Raw genomic sequence first — 21,636 nt, 5'->3', positions numbered from 1 at the left:
TTTATCATTGTATCTAAGATTTGGTTTTATTTTGTCATTATGATCTTCATTATCAGGTGGAGTCGGATTGATACATGGGGCCGACTTTACTTACACAGTTAAACCCCTCCTCTTGTATACTTTACTTACCCTCTTTAATTTTTAAAAATTTAATTTTATACCATTTTTATTTTTTTGTGAAACAGCCAGCTTGAAAAAAAATAGAAAAACTCTAGCAAGAAACTAGAGGGAGCAAATTACAAAAAGTTTAAAGGACCTTGCACGCCCTTTTTGATTTATTGATTGTTAAATTTTTATTTAAAACCTTAAATTTATTTATATAAACTAGTTTTATACAATATATTACAATTTTATTTATATAATATTTATGTTATTTAAATTTAGATATGTTTGTTTAAAACTCAAACCTAGATATTAGTTATCATGAATTTATTAAAACATAAGATATTTTCACATTACAATTTTACAAATATAAATTTAATTTATCTCCATACATATCAATCCATGGTGTAATGGTTACGTCCGGATCTATTGTTTTTAATTTTTAAAATTATTATAAATATATTTGTTATATTGTTATAAAATATTGTTTAAAAATAAAAGTTAAGGGATTAAAATGAAAATAGAGGTAAATGGAATTTTTTTCGATTTGGTATAAAGATGGAGGGTGCCACAAAATCTTGTAAAAAGTACGAGGGATAAGGATGGGAATCATTACTAATTTACCTTTAAAACCCTTAATTACTCATAAATACCTTAATATCAATCACTCACATTAAGGATTTTGATAATTTTTTTTTTGTCTTTCTTTATAATTTATTATTTATATTTATATATAGATTAATTGTTTGTTCCTCTAAGTAACTATTTCTTATTGGACTTTTTTTAAGTAAAGTTTTCTCCTTCAAACTTTGGTAATAATTATTTGTCATGTTAATATTTTTGGTCCATTATTCTTTAATGTTACATTATTTTGCTACAATAATTTCTACAACCTGATAATTTTGGACCATACTCTAATATTAATTACAATAAGCCATAATATTTTCTACAACTTGACAGTTTTGGTCTCTTCTCTAATATTAATTTTCGTTTTCCAACATCTAACCACCATAGTTTCTATATTTTATCAACTTTCGTCCCTTTTCTACAACTTGACACTTTGACCCATTTTCTAATATTAATTACAGTAACCCATAATATTTTCTACAGCTTTGTAGTTTTGGTCTATTCTCTAATATTAATTTTCGTTTTTCAACATCTAACCACCATAGTTTCTATATTTTGTCAACTTTCGTCCCTTATGTACATTCTAAAAAACTATCTCATAAACAAACACGAACTGTGAAATCTGAAACAACCAAGAAAACAATAAAAAAAAATTCTCGGCCCCTAGCAACGCGAGGGCACACCCTCTAGTTATTATTATTATTATTATTATTATTATTATTATTATAGATACCCTATGAGCACCTTGTATATCGTTCCGATTATCGTTGTGTTACTTTTTTCGTTCGGACTATCCATGTGTCATTTTTTTCGTCTGAACTATTTATGTGTTCTTTTCTCATCCTGGATATCCTTTTGTTTTTTTATCCAACTATCGATGTATTATTTCCGTTCGGATTATCATTGTGTTATTTTTTGTTCGAACTATCTATGTATTATTCAATAAATATTTTTTACGAAAAATCACAACAAAAAAATAAAACAGGATAGTTTGAATAAAAAAAAAATAACACTGTTAGGGCTTAAATGTTGTAATTGTCAAAGTGTCAGTTAGATTGTTACGAAGTTTATTTTGTCTTCGTAAGAAGGGTCTTCGGATGTAATGTTATTTATACTAAGGCATTATAAAGAGTAGTCTTAATGTCTAGTCCTTAGTATTGTTATGCTTTTGTTCTCCTATAAATAGGAGTCTGTACTAAGTGAGTAGAAGAACTTGTTCACTCAGCTTTTACAGATTATTCTTTGTACTCTGTAAAATCAAAAGCATAATATGAGCTGAACAAATATTATATTTACTCTCGTGTTCATCATTATTCTTCTTTCTAAATTCATACTTGAATTGTTTTTAAACTCGATTACAAATCTCATCAATTGGTATCAGAGCATGAATCCTTTCTGTGATCTGATTTTCATACGATCAAAAAGATTTTTGAATCTACTGTTTGATTCAAAAAGTTTCCGTTCTTTTTGAGTGTGAAAAATTCTTCTTGATCTAAATCTAGGATTTGATTCTGCGAACATATTTGTAAATCGAGTGTTCGTTGTGTAATTCTGATTTTAAAAAATACAATTTGATTTTAATATTCTCAAAGTTTTTGTATCATCTTGAAGTTTTTGTCCGTACAACAATGGCGTCATTCAATCTGAATTCGATGACATCATTTTCTCATTTGCTTGGTTCATCCACAAAGATTCCGATGCTTATTCCAGAATATTATGATCAGTGGGCAGATCGTATGCAAGATTACTTGAACGGATTGGATGAAGAATTATGGAAATGCATCTCAAGAGAAATCAACCAACCTGCACAAGTTCAGCCAATCGGTGTGTCTTCAAGCAGTTCGGAAGTAGATAATCAATCCAATCGTTTAAAACAACTGGAGAAGAAATGTATGAGGGAATTAAGAGGTGTCTTACCTCCTGTTGTGTACAATTATGTCAAAACATGCACAACAGCTAAAGAAATCTGGAACAATCTCAAAGACAAATTTCAAGGAAGTGAAAAGACGAAGATCACATCTGTGAAACAATGCCTGGTGGAACTCAAAGATTTCAAACAGAAAGAATCTGAATCCATTGAAGTATACTATGATCGGTTCAACGAGCTAATATATCGTTGTAATCGTTATAGTATTACAAGGTCATCAATGGAATACAACTTGATATTTGTAATGGGACTTCGAAAGGAGTGGAGGAGTGTGAGTATGATGGTGAAAAATCAACAGAGTTTTGATACTTCGACTTTGAATGACCTGTACAATCAATTAAAATCTCATGAAAATGAAGTTTATGAAATAGCTGAGGAAGCGATTGCAAGTCTTGGTGGACCATTGGCACTTGTTTCGAAGGTTTCAGAAAGAGAGAATGAAAAATCGAAGTCTGATGAAGAAGAAGGTTTTCTGATGAATTCTGATGATGAGGCTGTTGCATTTTACTCAGACAATCGAGTAAAGAAATTTTTCAAGAAACCTTTTAATCCAAAGATAAAGTCATCAGATTCGAAGGGTAGTTTTGAGAACAAAAATAAAGTAGATGAGAAGAAGAAAGAAGTGAAGACTGATTCGAAGAGTGAAATGGAGCAAATGAAGATGATGTTAAAAGGTGATACAGGGATTAATTGCCATTATTGCTATGGAGCAAATCACTTGGCAGTAGATTGCTTGTTGAGGAAGAAGGAGGAAAAGAAAAATAAAACAAAGGATGAAGCTTATTACATTGAGAAACTGGAGGAAGTAAAGTCGAAAGCAAAGAATTTGTCATTGGTGGCTCATGGAGAAACTGAATCGGATGGCACATATCAAATATGGTCTTCGGGTTCAGATGATGAAGAGATGAAAAATCCATCACATGGAGCTATGTATGCAAATATGGAAGAGGATTCAGATGAAGAACAGACTTACGAAGTGTGTGGGCAATGCTTCATTTCGAAGTCTACTGACAGGTCGCCCATGACTACCAAGGTACGTAACATTCTTGAATCTTTTAACATTCCAGTTTCTGCATATAATTCTAAGTTAGTATCTTTTGATGAAACTGTTACTTACTTTGATTCAATTGTTGTGTCTGCTAGCAATGAAGCGAAAAAGTTAACTGATCAATTACTAGAGACAAGAAAAAAATTGGATTCAAAAGTCACTAGGATTGATTACTTAGAATTGCAAGTTTCGAATATTATGGAGGATAGGGAGAGTTTAGCAAAGGAAATAAACTTGTTGTTAGCACAAAGAAATATTTTTTGTAATTCTGCGAAAAGATTGTATGGAAAATTAACTGAGTTACATCATCCGAGTGAAATAAGTAAGGAACAACATAGAAAATTACTACCATTTTTAGCTTATGATAGAGCTAAGGTAGATAGTATTTCATATGATTGTGAAAAAGAAATTTTTGATTTTAACAAAGTTCCAGATGATAGGTTTAGATTTGGAATTGCTAAAGTCGAAGATTATCTTGATGCTAATGATTTAGTAAAAATTATAAATGAGACCTTATCTAAATCAGAACAACTTCGAATTTTGAAAAAGACTGAGAATTCTACACCTAATTGTGAAACTAATTTTGTTGATATTGAAGATAATTCTGATAATATTAGTGAAATTAGTGATTTAGAGGATGTAGATTGTTCTCAATTGTCTGTCATAAATGTAGCAAATTCTTTTAAAGGGAAAGAAAAATGTGAAGATTTATTCTTAAAAATTAGACACTGATGAACCCTCAACTTCGAAAGTTTGTGATATAGAGTTTGTGGAAATACGTGATAGTCAAACCGATGATAGTGATAATGAGGAAGAAAACACAAATTCGAAGCCAATTCAAAGGTCGAAAGAAATTGAAATTCCTCGAGTGGTGGTTGATCAAGTTTATTTTGATACACAAGAATTTGAGAAAATTCTTAGTGAAAAAGGTGCTCATTATCTTGAATCGAATACTGTTGTTTATCCAATCTTCAAATGCACTGATGATATTGTGTTCCCAAATCAAGTCTTCGTAACAACAGGTAATGTTGAAAATATAAAGCCTGAATTCAAAAAGATGGTTGAGGAAGACAATATGCAAACTTCAAATGAAGGTTTCTTTTCGAATCAAAGCACAGTTGAAAACAATCTTACAAAGAATTCATATAAATTTCAACATCAAAAACCAAAAAGAGTATGGGTTGTAAAGTCAAAAGTTGAAAAGAAGAAAGTTAACCCAACTGAAAATGTGTTTACAAAGCACGAAGGTGTTAAAACAGATGTTAAAACAGTCAACAATGCAATAAAATTAAATTCAAAAGAATTTAAAGCTCAAGTTGAAAAATTTTCAAAGGAAAATAATATTTTGAAACGTCAAGCGAGAAAAACAAGTTTTTTGGCAAACTATTGAATCATTAAATATGATATCAACAAATTTTTCAAGAGGAAGAAAAGTTTTTAGAGAAAAATCAAAGTCTCAAAGTTTTGAAAAGAAAAATGATTCATTTTCAAATATTAAAACAAAAGTTTCAAATGGAACAAAAACAACACTACCAAGGAAAAATTTTCAGAAAAAGGTTGGAACACAGATTTCAAAATCACAAATCAATACATCTTATCATGAATCATATATTTCAAAACCAAAAGTGGATTATGTTCCAAGTTCAGCAAAATGTTATAATCCTTTGAAGAAACAAGCTGACAAAGTCTCATATGCGAAGGGAATAACGACGAAAAGAAATATTTATCATTGGTTGGAAGGAAAAGGAAAAATACATCAATCAAGTAAGTTTTCGAAAGAACAGATACATGAGGCGTATGACAAGTATGCTAATCCTTCAACGAATGGTAGTACATCATCCAAAGCATCAAATATTTCAGTTAAAGTTTGGCAGCCGGTCACGAAAGCAAAAAGTGAAACATCACAAACTCAAAATGCGAAGGGTATAATCAGTGAAAATTTGAAAATAATAAAAACTCATATATCTGACCCTTCGAATGAAAATGTTAAATTTATTGACAGTTTCAAAACACAAGTTTGTGATTGGGTTAATGGTTGTACTTTACAATTGAAAAACAAATCTAATATGAATGGACCCAACAAGGCTTGGGTACCTAAATTTTTTCAATAATCGCAGGTGCTTTGTGACGAGCATTATGATAACAAGTGGTATATTGATAGTGGTTGCTCACGTCACATGACTGGGAAGAAGGAAAACTTGCGTGATTTTCGAAGCCTAGAAAATGGAGGAGTGGTTAAGTTTGGCAATAATCACAAATGCAAAGTCAAGGGTTATGGAAAGATAACGAATGGAAATTTCACTGTCAACCGAGTTGCATTTGTTGAAGGTTTATGTAACGCCCGTAGATCAGGGCTAGTCAATTTAAAGACGATAAGCGTCAAAAATGAGTTTCTGATAGAAGATTATTTAGAATGAATAATCTTAACTAGGTTATAGTGTATGTTACAAGGATTTCGTACATATAAAGAACGCCAAAATCTGAGTTATAACGAAGAAGTTATGACCTGTCGAAGTTTCGCGACAGAACCGACACGACGCCGAGTGACGTAAAATATGAATTTAAGTTAGAGCGATATTTAGCCTTAGCGATCTAAACGGAAGTCGTAGATTTCGTTAAACTGAGAGCGTGCATAAAAGGAACGCCCAAATCTGACTTCGTATGAGGAAGTTATGATTTTCTGAAGTTTCGACGTGGCAGTATGCAGCCCGAATACTCGATTTGAGATCGAGCGGTTTTTAGCCGAAATAATCTAAATGAGAATCGAAGATCTCGTTGTTAGTAGCGAAACGATGAAAAGTTAGGCGAGAATGGACGTCGGACGAAGAAGTTATGAATTTATAACGAAATTTTCTGTCCCGACCTCCTAAAAATAATTAATAAAAATAAAAGTAAAAATCAGCCGACGGAGTCTAAATGAAAGTTGTAGAGCGTAGTCTCACCTTCGCGTGGATATAAAGAACGTCGAAAACGGAGTTCGTATGAAGGAGATATGAATTTTTGAAGTTTAATAAATATTTAATATTTATTTTTAATTAACATACGATATTATCCGAAGGAAGATCAGTCGGTCCATCCGAAGTACGCACCGCGTACTGCTGTACGCCCCGCGTACAACGTAGGGCACTCGAGTTCTACGGAGTCGAGAGTCGTATGCAATGACGTATGAGGGCCGATGACGTAAGCGCTGACGACCTCCGAAGAGTACGCCCCGCGTACCCCGAAGTTACGCCCCGCGTACGTGCGAGGGTCAGCAACTATAAAAGGGGATGCGAGGCCAGCTTCTTTTCTTTTACAAATCCTTCATCTTCTCTCATCTTTTGCCTCGATTTGCGTGCCGTTTGCACCCCGAAGCCCCGGTAATATTCCCGAGCCCCAAAGCGAGATCCGAAGCCCCGAGAATCCCGAAGAGCGTTATTCCCGAGCCGAAGCCCTGCCCGCGAGGAGCCCGGTTTTGTGAAGATCTTCCAGATCTGCGGAGAGGCGCTACATCTGCAAGCCGTAGTGCTGTCGGATCATCTTCTGAGCAAGTGAGTGTATAGTCACTTTCATCTTACACATAAATATGAAGTATTTTATAAAATACGTGTTATGTGTATACATATATATATTGTTGTTTATATGCGTGAGTGCATAGCACTTTCTTCTAATACATAAATATAAAGTATTAGCTATGAAATACGTGCTAGGTGTTATATATCTATTTGATATGGATTTGGAATTGATGTTTTTATACGGCTGTTAAATGATTCAAATTGTGTTTGTATTTGTATCTACAAAAATGTTGGGTAGAACATGGGTAGATGGAATAGTTGGCGACGATGCGACTTTGTGCCTATTTGATAAACTTTGGTGACGTAGTGCCTATTGTGTAAGTCCTGGTGACTATGAGACGTAGTGCCAATTGTATGAACCCAGGTGACTATGAGACGTAGTGCCTATTGTGTAAGACCTGGTGACTATGAGACGTAGTGCCAATTGTATGAACCCTGGTGACTATGAGACGTAGTGCCAATTGTATGAACCCAGGTGACTATGAGACGTAGTGCCTATTGTGTAAGTCCTGGTGACTATGAGACGTAGTGCCAATTGTATGAACCCAGGTGACTATGAGACGTAGTGCCTATTGTGTAAGCCCTGGTGACTATGAGACGTAGTGCCAATTGTACGAATCCTGGTGACTATGCGACGTAGTACCTATTGTATGAACCGTGGTAGCAAATGGACTGTGAGCCAGTTCCTCAGGTAAACCCTTAGGAATGAATAAAGGAAGTATAACCGATTCTTAGGGTAAAACCTTAAAGAAGATAATGGGGATGGGTATTTGGGTCAATTGTTGGTAATTGAATATAATAAATGTATTATTGTGGGTTGAAAACCCTATATGCTCACCAGGCTCCCAAGCCTGACCCACTCAGTTTTCTTTGTATCACAGGTATCAATACGAAGACATAATTCACTGAGAGAATAAAGGAGATGTAAATCATTAGTGTAAATGAATGTAAGTTCTGTTTATGCTTATGTTCCTGTATTGACGATGACATCCCAAACGCTTTAAAATGAATAAAATACGTTTCATCGAAAATGTTTTAATAACGTATTTATCATGTTTTTCTGGGGACAAATTCCGCGACACTTTTATTAAAGAAGTACTCTGATTTTTATAAAGCATAAACAAATCGGTCTTTTCTGGCCGTGATTTTGGGGATGTCACAGTTGGTATCAGAGCATTAGTTTAAGCGAACTAGGAATTTGTAGGATTTCTAGACTTAAACTTAAGATGCTAAGTGGAGATTGTGAGATGTGAGTCTGATAAATTTTAGACACGAGCACTAGTTTATTTTAGGAAAGTTGCCTAAAATGCTTTTATGTGCTAAATGTTATATGTTGCCATATATGATATTATTTGTTCGGATCTACGGTTTGTTGCCAACCAGATCTGAAGGTTTATGTGTTTAGGATTCTAAGCGTATGTATACGATATTAGAACTAGCATGTAATCGTTTGGAGTAATAAGGTGAAATTATTCGGTGTGTAGATCAAAAATGGTGAGAACAAGAAGCGGAGTTGGAAATGTTGATGAAAACAGGAATCAACCGCCTGTAATTCAACAAGTGCCTGTCGTAGCTAATGCACCTGAGCCGATAACAATGGCTGGTGTACAAATGATGATTCAAATGATGTTGGATCGTCAGATGGAAGAAACAAGACGCCTGCTTAGGCAGAATCGTGAAGAACCGTCAATTCAAGCAGAAGAGCCCGAGGAGAATGGAGGGCAGTCTGAAGGAGAAAACTTTAGTGGGATCATTGGTCAAGTCGAACAACCAGTGGTTAGACGCAATAACCAGTATGGAGGAAATGATGGTCGTGGGTGCAAGTATAAGGATTTCATGGCATCCAAACCACCATGTCTATCCGGAAGCCCGACGCCGGTGCAAGTTATGGACTGGGTCTCCGAAATGGAGACTATGTTTGAAAGTTGCGAATGTAGCAACAGGCAGAAGACCGCTCTTGCAATTCCTCTATTAAAATCTGGAGTACTGAGCTGGTGGAAGTTACTGGCAGGTTCGATGCCCAAGGGGGAAGCTAGCAAGATGTCTTGGGAGGAGTTCGTGGTACAATTGAAAATGCAATACTGCTCTGAGCAGGATCTCCTGGAAATCAACAATGAGTTCCAGAATCTAAAGAAAGGAAAAATGAGCATCACGGAATACGCCACAAGCTTTTCGGAAAAGATGAAGCTTATTCCATACCTAGTTCCAACTGAACTTTCCAAGGTCAACAAGTTTGCCAATGGATTACCAGCGGACTTTGGTCTGATAGTCAAGCAAGCAACCACTTTGAAAGCCGCCATCTGGGCAGCCAAAAATGTTGAAACCCAAATAAAAGAAAAGGGTCTGGAGAGAGCTGAAGTTGGAGAGAAAAGGAAACATGAAGGATCTTCAATAATCAACAAAGAAACCAAATTCTCGAAATTTGGAGGAAGAGATGAAGCTAAGTGGTGCGAGAAGTGTAAAAAGAAACACTTCGGGAAGTGTAGCGAGGATATGACTTGCTACAAATGTGGGAAGACGGGGCATTACGCCAACAAGTGTGCATCCAACAAAAGGGTGTGCTACGGATGTAACGAGGAAGGGCATATTTCTAGAGACTGCCCAAAGAAAAACGCACCACCACAGCCAAAGGCATTCCACATGATCCTCGACGAAGCGAATCAAGAATGAGGAATTTATATCCAAGGATCAACGTATGATATAGCCAGTTAAAGGCATAGTATAGGGTGAACTTGAGCTTTTGTGTAATCATTTCAAGTTATATTGTAAACCCTGGTTTTGGTATTTATGTGATATTTATGGTTTTAGTACCTGATGTGTTAAACGATTGCGTGATTTTTTTTGTATAGTGACTTGGTTCGACTGAGAGACAATACTTGGGACGAGTATGAGTAGGTGTGAAAGGTAGTAGATGCATATACTACCGGAAGCACAGGACTCGCACTTGGATCAGGGAAAGTCACAAGGTTACCAAGAAGCTAGTGATTGATTCCACTTTATTCTGGTATGTCATTACCATTGTTTCGGTAATGACTAGTAAGATGGTTCTTGTTCCGACCCTAGTGGTCATATTTAAATTTGAGTTCGACTACGAGGAGTATGTTACGTGGTCTAGAGGACCAAGTTAGATGTAACATCTGACTTAAGTCAGAAGGTTGAAGTTAATGCGATTGATAGTGTCGCTCTCGTTGTTAAAAGAAGTTTGCAGGTAGAAATGCTACATGCTGAAATGTGATTATATCACATTAGAATATGAAGGAAGGTATATTCCATTAATGAAATATAACTTTATTAAAGACCGAGTCTAAGCGTTGCATCGTGCGATGAGAGGTCAGTAGAGCACGACCCATCGGTTTGTTACAATAGATAAATGAAAGTATTTATCCTGAGAAGAAGAAGGAGTCCATAATAAAGGACTTATTTGGTAACTTGAAGGTTACGATTGAAAGTACAACATAGTACGATAAGCAGAGACTAGATTGGGCATCTTCTGCGGTCAAGAAAGCCATAGAGTTAAATACTCTTTCGAGGAAACATAGAAGTTACGGTGATTACCAAGGATGAAGAAATAACGTGTGGAATCATTATGCAAGCCCTATTTCGTTGATGATTCCGGGACGTAATCATCCTAAGGGGGAGATAATTGTAACGCCCGTAGATCAGGGCTAGTCAATTTAAAGACGATAAGCGTCAAAAATGAGTTTCTGATAGAAGATTATTTAGAATGAATAATCTTAACTAGGTTATAGTGTATGTTACAAGGATTTCGTACATATAAAGAACGCCAAAATCTGAGTTATAACGAAGAAGTTATGACCTGTCGAAGTTTCGCGACAGAACCGGCACGACGCCGAGTGACGTAAAATATGAATTTAAGTTAGAGCGATATTTAGCCTTAGCGATCTAAACGGAAGTCGTAGATTTCGTTAAACTGAGAGCGTGCATAAAAGGAACGCCCAAATCTGACTTCGTATGAGGAAGTTATGATTTTCTGAAGTTTCGACGTGGCAGTATGCAGCCCGAATACTCGATTTGAGATCGAGCGGTTTTTAGCCGAAATAATCTAAATGAGAATCGAAGATCTCGTTGTTAGTAGCGAAACGATGAAAAGTTAGGCGAGAATGGACGTCGGACGAAGAAGTTATGAATTTATAACGAAATTTTCTGTCCCGACCTCCTAAAAATAATTAATAAAAATAAAAGTAAAAATCAGCCGACGGAGTCTAAATGAAAGTTGTAGAGCGTAGTCTCACCTTCGCGTGGATATAAAGAACGTCGAAAACGGAGTTCGTATGAAGGAGATATGAATTTTTGAAGTTTAATAAATATTTAATATTTATTTTTAATTAACATACGATATTATCCGAAGGAAGATCAGTCGGTCCATCCGAAGTACGCACCGCGTACTGCTGTACGCCCCGCGTACAACGTAGGGCACTCGAGTTCTACGGAGTCGAGAGTCGTATGCAATGACGTATGAGGGCCGATGACGTAAGCGCTGACGACCTCCGAAGAGTACGCCCCGCGTACCCCGAAGTTACGCCCCGCGTACGTGCGAGGGTCAGCAACTATAAAAGGGGATGCGAGGCCAGCTTCTTTTCTTTTACAAATCCTTCATCTTCTCTCATCTTTTGCCTCGATTTGCGTGCCGTTTGCACCCCGAAGCCCCGGTAATATTCCCGAGCCCCAAAGCGAGATCCGAAGCCCCGAGAATCCCGAAGAGCGTTATTCCCGAGCCGAAGCCCTGCCCGCGAGGAGCCCGGTTTTGTGAAGATCTTCCAGATCTGCGGAGAGGCGCTACATCTGCAAGCCGTAGTGCTGTCGGATCATCTTCTGAGCAAGTGAGTGTATAGTCACTTTCATCTTACACATAAATATGAAGTATTTTATAAAATACGTGTTATGTGTATACATATATATATTGTTGTTTATATGCGTGAGTGCATAGCACTTTCTTCTAATACATAAATATAAAGTATTAGCTATGAAATACGTGCTAGGTGTTATATATCTATTTGATATGGATTTGGAATTGATGTTTTTATACGGCTGTTAAATGATTCAAATTGTGTTTGTATTTGTATCTACAAAAATGTTGGGTAGAACATGGGTAGATGGAATAGTTGGCGACGATGCGACTTTGTGCCTATTTGATAAACTTTGGTGACGTAGTGCCTATTGTGTAAGTCCTGGTGACTATGAGACGTAGTGCCAATTGTATGAACCCAGGTGACTATGAGACGTAGTGCCTATTGTGTAAGACCTGGTGACTATGAGACGTAGTGCCAATTGTATGAACCCTGGTGACTATGAGACGTAGTGCCAATTGTATGAACCCAGGTGACTATGAGACGTAGTGCCTATTGTGTAAGTCCTGGTGACTATGAGACGTAGTGCCAATTGTATGAACCCAGGTGACTATGAGACGTAGTGCCTATTGTGTAAGCCCTGGTGACTATGAGACGTAGTGCCAATTGTACGAATCCTGGTGACTATGCGACGTAGTACCTATTGTATGAACCGTGGTAGCAAATGGACTGTGAGCCAGTTCCTCAGGTAAACCCTTAGGAATGAATAAAGGAAGTATAACCGATTCTTAGGGTAAAACCTTAAAGAAGATAATGGGGATGGGTATTTGGGTCAATTGTTGGTAATTGAATATAATAAATGTATTATTGTGGGTTGAAAACCCTATATGCTCACCAGGCTCCCAAGCCTGACCCACTCAGTTTTCTTTGTATCACAGGTATCAATACGAAGACATAATTCACTGAGAGAATAAAGGAGATGTAAATCATTAGTGTAAATGAATGTAAGTTCTGTTTATGCTTATGTTCCTGTATTGACGATGACATCCCAAACGCTTTAAAATGAATAAAATACGTTTCATCGAAAATGTTTTAATAACGTATTTATCATGTTTTTCTGGGGACAAATTCCGCGACACTTTTATTAAAGAAGTACTCTGATTTTTATAAAGCATAAACAAATCGGTCTTTTCTGGCCGTGATTTTGGGGATGTCACAGTTTACAACACAATTTGATAAGTGTTTCACAACTTGTTGTGGGCACTGGAAATCAAGTTCTTTTTAATGAAGAAGGCAGTGTCATTTTGAATGTTGAGACAAAGGAAGTTTTACTTAAGTCAAAACGAAAAGGTGATATGTTTACATTGGATATTGTTCCTATTGTAGGCAAACCTGCTGTGTGTTTACTTTCGAAGGCTGCTGTCGATATTAGCTGGTTTTGGCACAGGAGGTTATCACATCTCAATTTTCGAAACATCAACAAACTTGTCGGACAAGATCTGGTAAGAGGTTTACCCATTCTTAAATATGATAATGACAGTTTGTGTGCAGCTTGTGAAGTAGGGAAACAACACAAACAAGGACATCCTATCACAATAGATTCGAAGATTGTTGAACCTCTCGAACTCTTGCATATTGATTTATGTGGTCCTTCAACAGTTGTTACTCTTAACAAGAAAAGGTACATTTTAGTAATTGTAGATGATTTTTCAAGATTTACGTGGGTTTATTTTCTCAGGTTAAAATCCGAAGTTTCACAAATGATGATTGATTTTATCAAGAAAATGGAGGTTTCATTGAAGAAGTCAGTTCGAAAAATTAAAAGTGATCATGGAACCGAATTCAAAAATCGTCTTTTTGATTCATTTCTGGTGGAGAAAGGAATTTCGCATAATTTTTCATCTCCTTATACACCACAACAAAATGGTGTAGTTGAGAGAAGAAATCGATCATTATGCGAAGCTGCAAGAACAATGTTGGCTTCTTCGAATTTACCTCAATATCTTTGGGCTGAAGCTGTTTCAACTGCTTGTTTTACTCAAAATCGATCATTCATTCATAGACGGTTTAATGTTACTCCTTATGAAATAATCAATAATCGAAAACCTAATGTCAAATTTTGTCATGTTTTTGGATGTAGGTGTTTCATAATGAATCTTAAGGATAACCTTTCAAAGTTTCAAACAAAAGCTGATGAAGGAATTTTCTTGGGATATTCACACAATTCTGTTGCTTATAGAGTGTTAAATAAGCGAACTCGCAAAGTGGAAGAAACTTTTAATTTGACATTTGATGATCATTACATTAAAAAGTCTAATCATCAATTTGCAAATTATCCTATTTTGCAAAATTCTTCAAATATAGATGATTCAATTGAAATGAATGATGTTAATTATGAATCGATTTTTGGTATTTCAGATCAAGCAATTGATGCAGAAAGAAATGCACCCGATAATCAAACATCAGAAAATTCGAAGCATGACAATGATTCAATTTTGATTTTGAATCTAAACACAAATGAACAATCTGATGATCCAGTGGAGGGGGAGCACTTGGATTCAAATAGTTTTGTTGAGGGGGAGCGTTATTGTGAAAGTGATAACATTTCAACAAATGTTAATGTTGAAGGGGAGTCAATTATTGAAGAAGAGCCGATCATTGAACCAGAGCAAAACATCAAAACGGAGTCAATCATCGAGGGGGAGCCCATACTTGAGAAGGATCCAATTCTTAAAGAAGAACATTTTGATGATGCTGAGGATTCAATTTCCATAAATGGATCAGAAACAGATGTTATGTTCGAAGATGCACCTTTGGATTTTGATCCTAATTATCCACCATTGGATAAATGGACAAGAAATCATCCAAAAGACCAAATTCTTGGCGATCCACAAGCAGGTATAATGAGAAGGGCACAACTTCATGCACGAAATGAGGTATTGAATAATCATCAAGAGTTATGCATGTTTAATGTTTTTATTTCCAAAATCAAACCAAAGACAGTTAAGGTTGAAATGGAACACTCCGATTGGGTTGTTGTTATGCAAGCTGAATTATCTGAATTCGAAAGAAACAAGGTTTGGAGATTAATTCCAAAACCTGTTGATGTGTCAATTGTTGGACTCAAATGGATTTATAAAAACAAAACTGACAAAGATGGAAACATTATTCGAAATAAGGCTAGACTTGTTGTTAAAGGATATTCTCAACAAGAAGGAATTGATTACGAAGAAACATTTGCCCCTGTCGCAAGACTCGAGGCTGTTCGTATTTTTCTGGCTTTTGCAGCTCATAAAGATTTCGATGTCTATCAAATGGATGTAAAATGTGCATTCTTAAACGGAGAACTCGAAGAAACGGTATATGTTGAACAACCACCAGGTTTTATAAATACAGAACATCCTGATCATGTTTATATTTTAGATAAAGCCGTATATGGGTTAAAACAAGCACCAAGAGCATGGTATGCAACTTTAACATCATTTTTGAAACAATCTAAATTTAAACAAGGATCAGTTGATCCCACTTTATTTCGAAAGAAAATTGGAAATCATCTGATGCTTGTTCAAATTTATGTTGATGATATATTTTTTGGCTCAACTGACCCTGCTTTATCTAAAGAATTCGAAGACTTGATGAAAAGCAAATTTGAAATGAGTATGGTGGGCAAAATTAATAACTTTTTGGGTTTGAATATTCGTCAAAACAGGGAAGGCATTTTCATTAATTAGGAGAAATATACGAAGAATTTGTTAGAAAAGTTTGGAATGACGAATAGCACGAGGTTACGAATACCAATGGCAACGGGCATAAAGCTAACTCCTTCGTTAGATAAATCTGCTGTTGAAATTAATCTATATCGAAGCATGATTGGGTCTTTATTGTATTTAACTGCAAGTAGACCTGATATTATGTTTTCTGTTTGTAATTGTGCAAGGTATCAATCGAATCCACGTGAACCACATCTAACAGCAGTGAAGAATATTTTTCGATATTTGAAAGGCACTACTTCGTTAGGTTTGTGGTATCCGTCGAAAACAGGGTTCTTTGTACAAGCTTATTCAGATGCGGATCTTGGAGGATGCAGTCTTGATCGTAAAAGCACAACTGGTGGGTGTCAATTATTAGATGGAAAATTGGTCAGTTGGCAATCGAAGAAGCAAACATGTGTTTCGATATCTACAGCTGAAGCTGAATATGTTGTTGTAGCTGCGTGTACATCACAAATAATTTGGATTCAAAGTCAATTATGAGATTATGCAATTAATATGAAAAAGATTCCTTTATATTGTGATTCACAAAGTGCAATAAGAATTTGTCATAATCCTGTGCAGCATTCGAAGACTAAGCACATTGCTCTTAGATATCATTTCATCAAAGATCATGTTGAAGAAGGGAATATTGAAGTTCATTTTGTAAAAACAACGGAACAATTGGCAGATATTTTTACAAAGGCATTGGATGAAAAATCATTTATTCGTATCATAGAAGGATTGGGTATGATTAATGGAAATTCAATCACATATGATAAAAGCGAAGAGTGATGGGTCTGAATGATTTGGTACAATGACGGACAGGGTGATTAAGTGTTCAGAGGTTACTGTTCATGGTCAACGCTTTGAATGCTTTGTATTCGGAAGCTTTATTTCTTGTTGAAGTACATAATCAGAGATTACTGTTCAAGTCAACGGTTTGAATGCTTCGTATTTGTACACATTTCAACTAAGGTTAGACTTTTAGTTTGTTTATTTTTTCTTGTGAAAAAACCTGAAAAATCAAAAATATTTTCTTGTATTGAAAAATTAAAAATCCAAAAAGATTTTGTTTTGGTTTGTTTTTATTTTTTTGAAAAATTCAAAAATACCAAAAATATTTTTTGTTCTCTTCGGTTTTAACATGTGTATTGTGAGTTTTGTCAAGTTTCAAATACGAAGGATTCATGTGTCTGTTTTCTATGGAAAGGTATGATCTCGATACACTTTGGATTAGTTAGGATGTCCCTAGAAGCATGCTGCTGCATGTTGTCTCAAGCCTCGTATGATTCTATGTATGGGAAATGAAAGCCTTGATGAAATTATCTCATGAAAATTTCTTCCCAACAAGGCTTGTATTTGCATAAATCAACAAGAGCTACCTTTCTCTTCTCAAATGAGTTAAGAGTTTTCTGTTTTGTCCATTATAACAGAGGTACACTTCGATTCTTATCCAATCTTTTTATACCAAACAATTCTTACATTCCAAATTTTCGAAGCGATTTGTCCTTGAGGTCTTTGATCAAAACAATCAAAACCTAGACAAATCACAAGTCTGTGTTTGTGATCTAACATCATGAGTCCGTGATGAAAGTGAAACCCAAAAATCCTAAACCTTAAGGAATTGACGGGGAACCATGTTCCAGAAATTACGAAACATTTGTTTCAGTACCTTTTATACTCAAAATAATATTCATTTCTTTTGAGTGATCTTAATCAAACATTCGAAAACTACGATGTTTGTTCCCAAGAAGATCCAGCATAAATTTTTTTTATGAATATGATTTCTGTGTGAGTATATTTCGAAAATTCTAGTTACTTTGAATATCATTCGCAACCAAGTTGTCACTAACTACATTGGTTATACAACTAATTTTGTTTACAATTTATCACCTTATGTTAAGGTTGATATGTAACGAAATTTTCGAAGACACCCATTTACCCTATACAAGAAACCCTTCGAAACTTCTCTACAAGTTATCGATTGTAATTCACGGGATACCTAACAAGCTGTCAATTATCTCTCTTGATAATTTTCGAAGATATCTTTGCCTGGGATTAAACTGTTTTTGTGTCAAAATAAATTTTTGACATCATAAGTTTTCAAAAAAAAAATTTCTTTGTTTCTCAACTAATTTCTTTTGGAACACAGCACACACGAAATCCTTGAGGTTTGAGTAAAACCAACTTAAACTGATGATTTCGAAATTCTGGCATATGACTTCGCTTTCTAAACCTCAAAGTGAAAGAGCCTAACCTCTATTCCGAAGGCATCCGACGGTTACAATTCTCTTGGGGAATACCAAACAGTCTTGTCTCTTGGTGACGCATGGTGTATGATAAGCGTGTAAGGCGTGTTGACAGTTACGTTTGTCACTTTTTGATGAGTACAGTCCGTATTTCAAGGTGCCATGTCAGAAAGCATTTATTGTATCCCGCTTCAAATTCAAAATTCTAGGGTTACATATAAAAGGGGAAAACAGAAGTCAATAACACTTTATGCGATCAAACCTTCTGTAACACAAAATTCTCTTTGCAACTCATCTTCTTCAAACGTTCTTTGCTCTTCTTATCAACAATGGCGACTACATCATCACCAACCACAGACGAAGTTGTTAGCATTCCGATTCTGAAAATCCAAGGTTCAAACTACCAAGTAGAATCGGATTTGTCAAAGTGTCCGGAGGAACTCCAAATGCTTGTGGTTGCTTTATAGAATTCAGTTCTGTCTAAAGCAATGTTTGATTCTTTTGCTGCTCCAATGTCTTGGCTATCAAAGGCGGGTTCTACTGCATCATACAACAAGGAGACAGGTTGTGTGGAATTCACTATGGTGAATGATACAAGAATTAGGGTATCCAAGCGTTTGTTTTGCAAGATTTTGGGAATTCCAAATTCTGGTCCGTATGATGACCTTTCTTCTTCTCAAGTTGTGTTCATGTTCAACGAGATGGGGCATCAACCTCCTTTGACGCGTATCAGTGATTTCAAGAAGTCTGGGTTACCTACGGTATGGAATTTTTTGTTTGGCATTTTCCTTCGATGTCTTACTGGACGAACTATGGGTCTTGATAAAGGAAGGATGGAGGTGTATGCAATGGTAGTTGGATTGTATTACGATCTGCAAGTAGATTACTCTGAACAATTGTGGACACAGTTTTTAACTAGCATTTCGAAGACGAGTGCCAAGCAGGGGATTTCTTGTGCTCGTTATTGGAGTCTGATAGTACAATATGTTTATCAGAAGGAGAAAATTGAAGTTCCGGAATACGAAGACAAAGCGGTGTTTCACATGTATGGTAGTCCGAAGGAGGTGCATGATGATTCGGCTATCTTTACAACAATAGCTCGCATTCCGGATGCAATGCTTAAGAAGGTGGATCCGACGAATAGTGTTTTGGTGTCATATTTGCAATCTATTGACACAACTGTCGTTACTGGTATGTTACAGCACGAAGAGAAGAAGAAGTCTAAGAAATCGAAGAAGACAGAGGGTGGGTCTTCAGAAAAAGGAGTGAAGGCAGAAACAATGAAACAAATGCCAATAGCTACATCTGGTACCGTCGAAGAGGTGTCTCTAATTTTAACCTCAGTGGTTGATACACCAATAATCGAAGCGTCTCCATCGAAAGAAACGATTCCTTCGAAGACGGGTGTTTTTCAACGTATCAAAATCAAGAGAAAGTATCAGATGGTGAAGAAAACACAAGTCACACATCAAGGGGTCACAGTTAGGGAAATTCCAGCTCCGGTATCTCCATCGTCTAAGAAACGAAGGGCTGAAGATCTTGCAAAATATTTGAAGAAAAACCAAAGAATCGAAGAGGTAGAGCAAGTTCCTGAGACACTAGAGAATGAAATTCCAAAAGCAATAGATATCAGTCAGCCTGCTGATATTTCGAAGCCTGATGATGTGAAGCTTATTGAACCAACTTCTTTACCCCAGGTTACATCAACAACTGATTCTCCAACATTTCAATCAATTATGGATCAACCATTTACCACAATATTCTCAACTCAATCAACTGATCCACCCCCTCCATCCTCACCTATTGATGAAACCATGGTTGTTGATGATGAAACTGATAACGAAGGCTTTGGAGGAACGTTTGAAGCTCTTCGTTTTGATAAAGCCGAAGAAGATTTTCCTGATCACATGCTGATGACCATGAAGCAGTTCAAGATTTTGAATTCAAAATTGAATTCTATCTTGCAATCTCAAGCAGATGTGGGCAGTGCTGGAGTTACAACCATGGAAGTTGATTCAATAATGAAGGAAATGGAAGGCAGGGTAATTTTGAAGGCATCAAGATTAATTCGTGATTCAGAAAGTAGAGTTCTTGAGAAGATTGATCAAAATGATATTTCTACAGAGAATCGAATCAATTCCCTGAGGTCTGATTTTATGATGGAGGTGAAGGATTTGAAGATTGTTACGAAGGAGCGTCATGTGCTCTTCGTACAAGAAGTCAAGAAGGTACGTGAAGATGTTAACATGCAAATTCGCGAACTTTGTGAAGACATGACGAAGGAGGTTCAGAATATTCAACAAGGTTATGAATCAGCACATCAGAAGATTGAAATTATTTGTGATGCGGTTGTACAATGTGTCAAAATGTTCGAAAGAACTCCTCAAATGACCTCTCTTTTTGACAAAGAAGAACAAAATTTTGGAGAATTGGTCAGGTTGTTGAAAGAACTCCAAGACCTGTCTTCGAAATCTATCTCTCCAATTGTTTATCAAGAATTTCTTTCTCAAAAATTTACTCATTTCGAAGCTATCCTACACAAACACTTAGCTCCATTACTTCGTATTTCAAGCCTTTTACCAAACGTTTCAGATGCCCCACCTGCTGTCACAGGGGTGCAAGGGGGAGAAAAGATTGGTCATACAAAGGCTGGGGAACAAGTGAAGACAACTGAAGATACGAAGGTAGTTAGAAAAGTGTATCCTTCGAAAGTGGTAGTAAAACCAACTGTTGTTTCAGCTGCTCCAGTTATTTCGACTGTGACTACAACAGTTCCAATTTCAAAACCCATATCAAAAGGTATTGTAATTGAGAAACAGAGTGATGTCTCTTCTTCAAAGAATATGGCTTCGTCAAATATTAAAGACAAGGGAAAAGGAGTTATGATTGACAAGTCAAATAAAGAGAAGAAAGTTGAGGTGGCAGCTGAGGTTGACAGAATGAGACATGTTCAAAGTATAATGAGACAAAGAGCTTTGGAGGGTTCGAATGTTGATAAGGGTGATCCTTCGAAAGTTTTCAATTACGAAACAATAGAATCCAGGTTGATGTTTGATCACATGTATTCTTTTGAAAAGGTTCCGAAGAAGAGCTTTGTGGTGACGAACACAGATTTTGGTCAACTTGACTTTCCAGTCAATGAAATGATGTTCGTTATGCCACAGTTCAAGGCTGAAACAAAATCAATGGAAATTAAATAGGGAAAGAAGATGAAGATAAGATTTCATGCTGTATTAGCGAAGGCTCAAGAAGAAGTATGGTTTTTGGAGAAGATCAAGAAGGTGATATCTATAAAAAGGGATGTCATTTTCGAAGGGAAGTTTCAAAATTTGAAGTACACTGTGGCAAGAGCAAGTGGAAAGTTACAAGAATTTACAGTGGCAGACTTTCCTTTGATGAACACATATGATCTTATCAACATTGCCTTGATGCTTAAAGATAAGTCATTTTCTTTTCTCCAAGAAACAGAACCAGATGTTTTTAGTCTTGGGTGTAAGCACATAAAAATATTTTTAGAGAATTATTTTGAGTGCTTAGCTCAAACAGATGTCGAACTTGCTACTGTCAAT

This window comes from Lactuca sativa, chromosome 3, assembly GCF_002870075.4.
Source record: "Lactuca sativa cultivar Salinas chromosome 3, Lsat_Salinas_v11, whole genome shotgun sequence".
In the NCBI taxonomy this organism is placed as follows: Eukaryota; Viridiplantae; Streptophyta; class Magnoliopsida; order Asterales; family Asteraceae; genus Lactuca; species Lactuca sativa.
Note: the sequence above shows the minus strand (reverse complement) of the source record.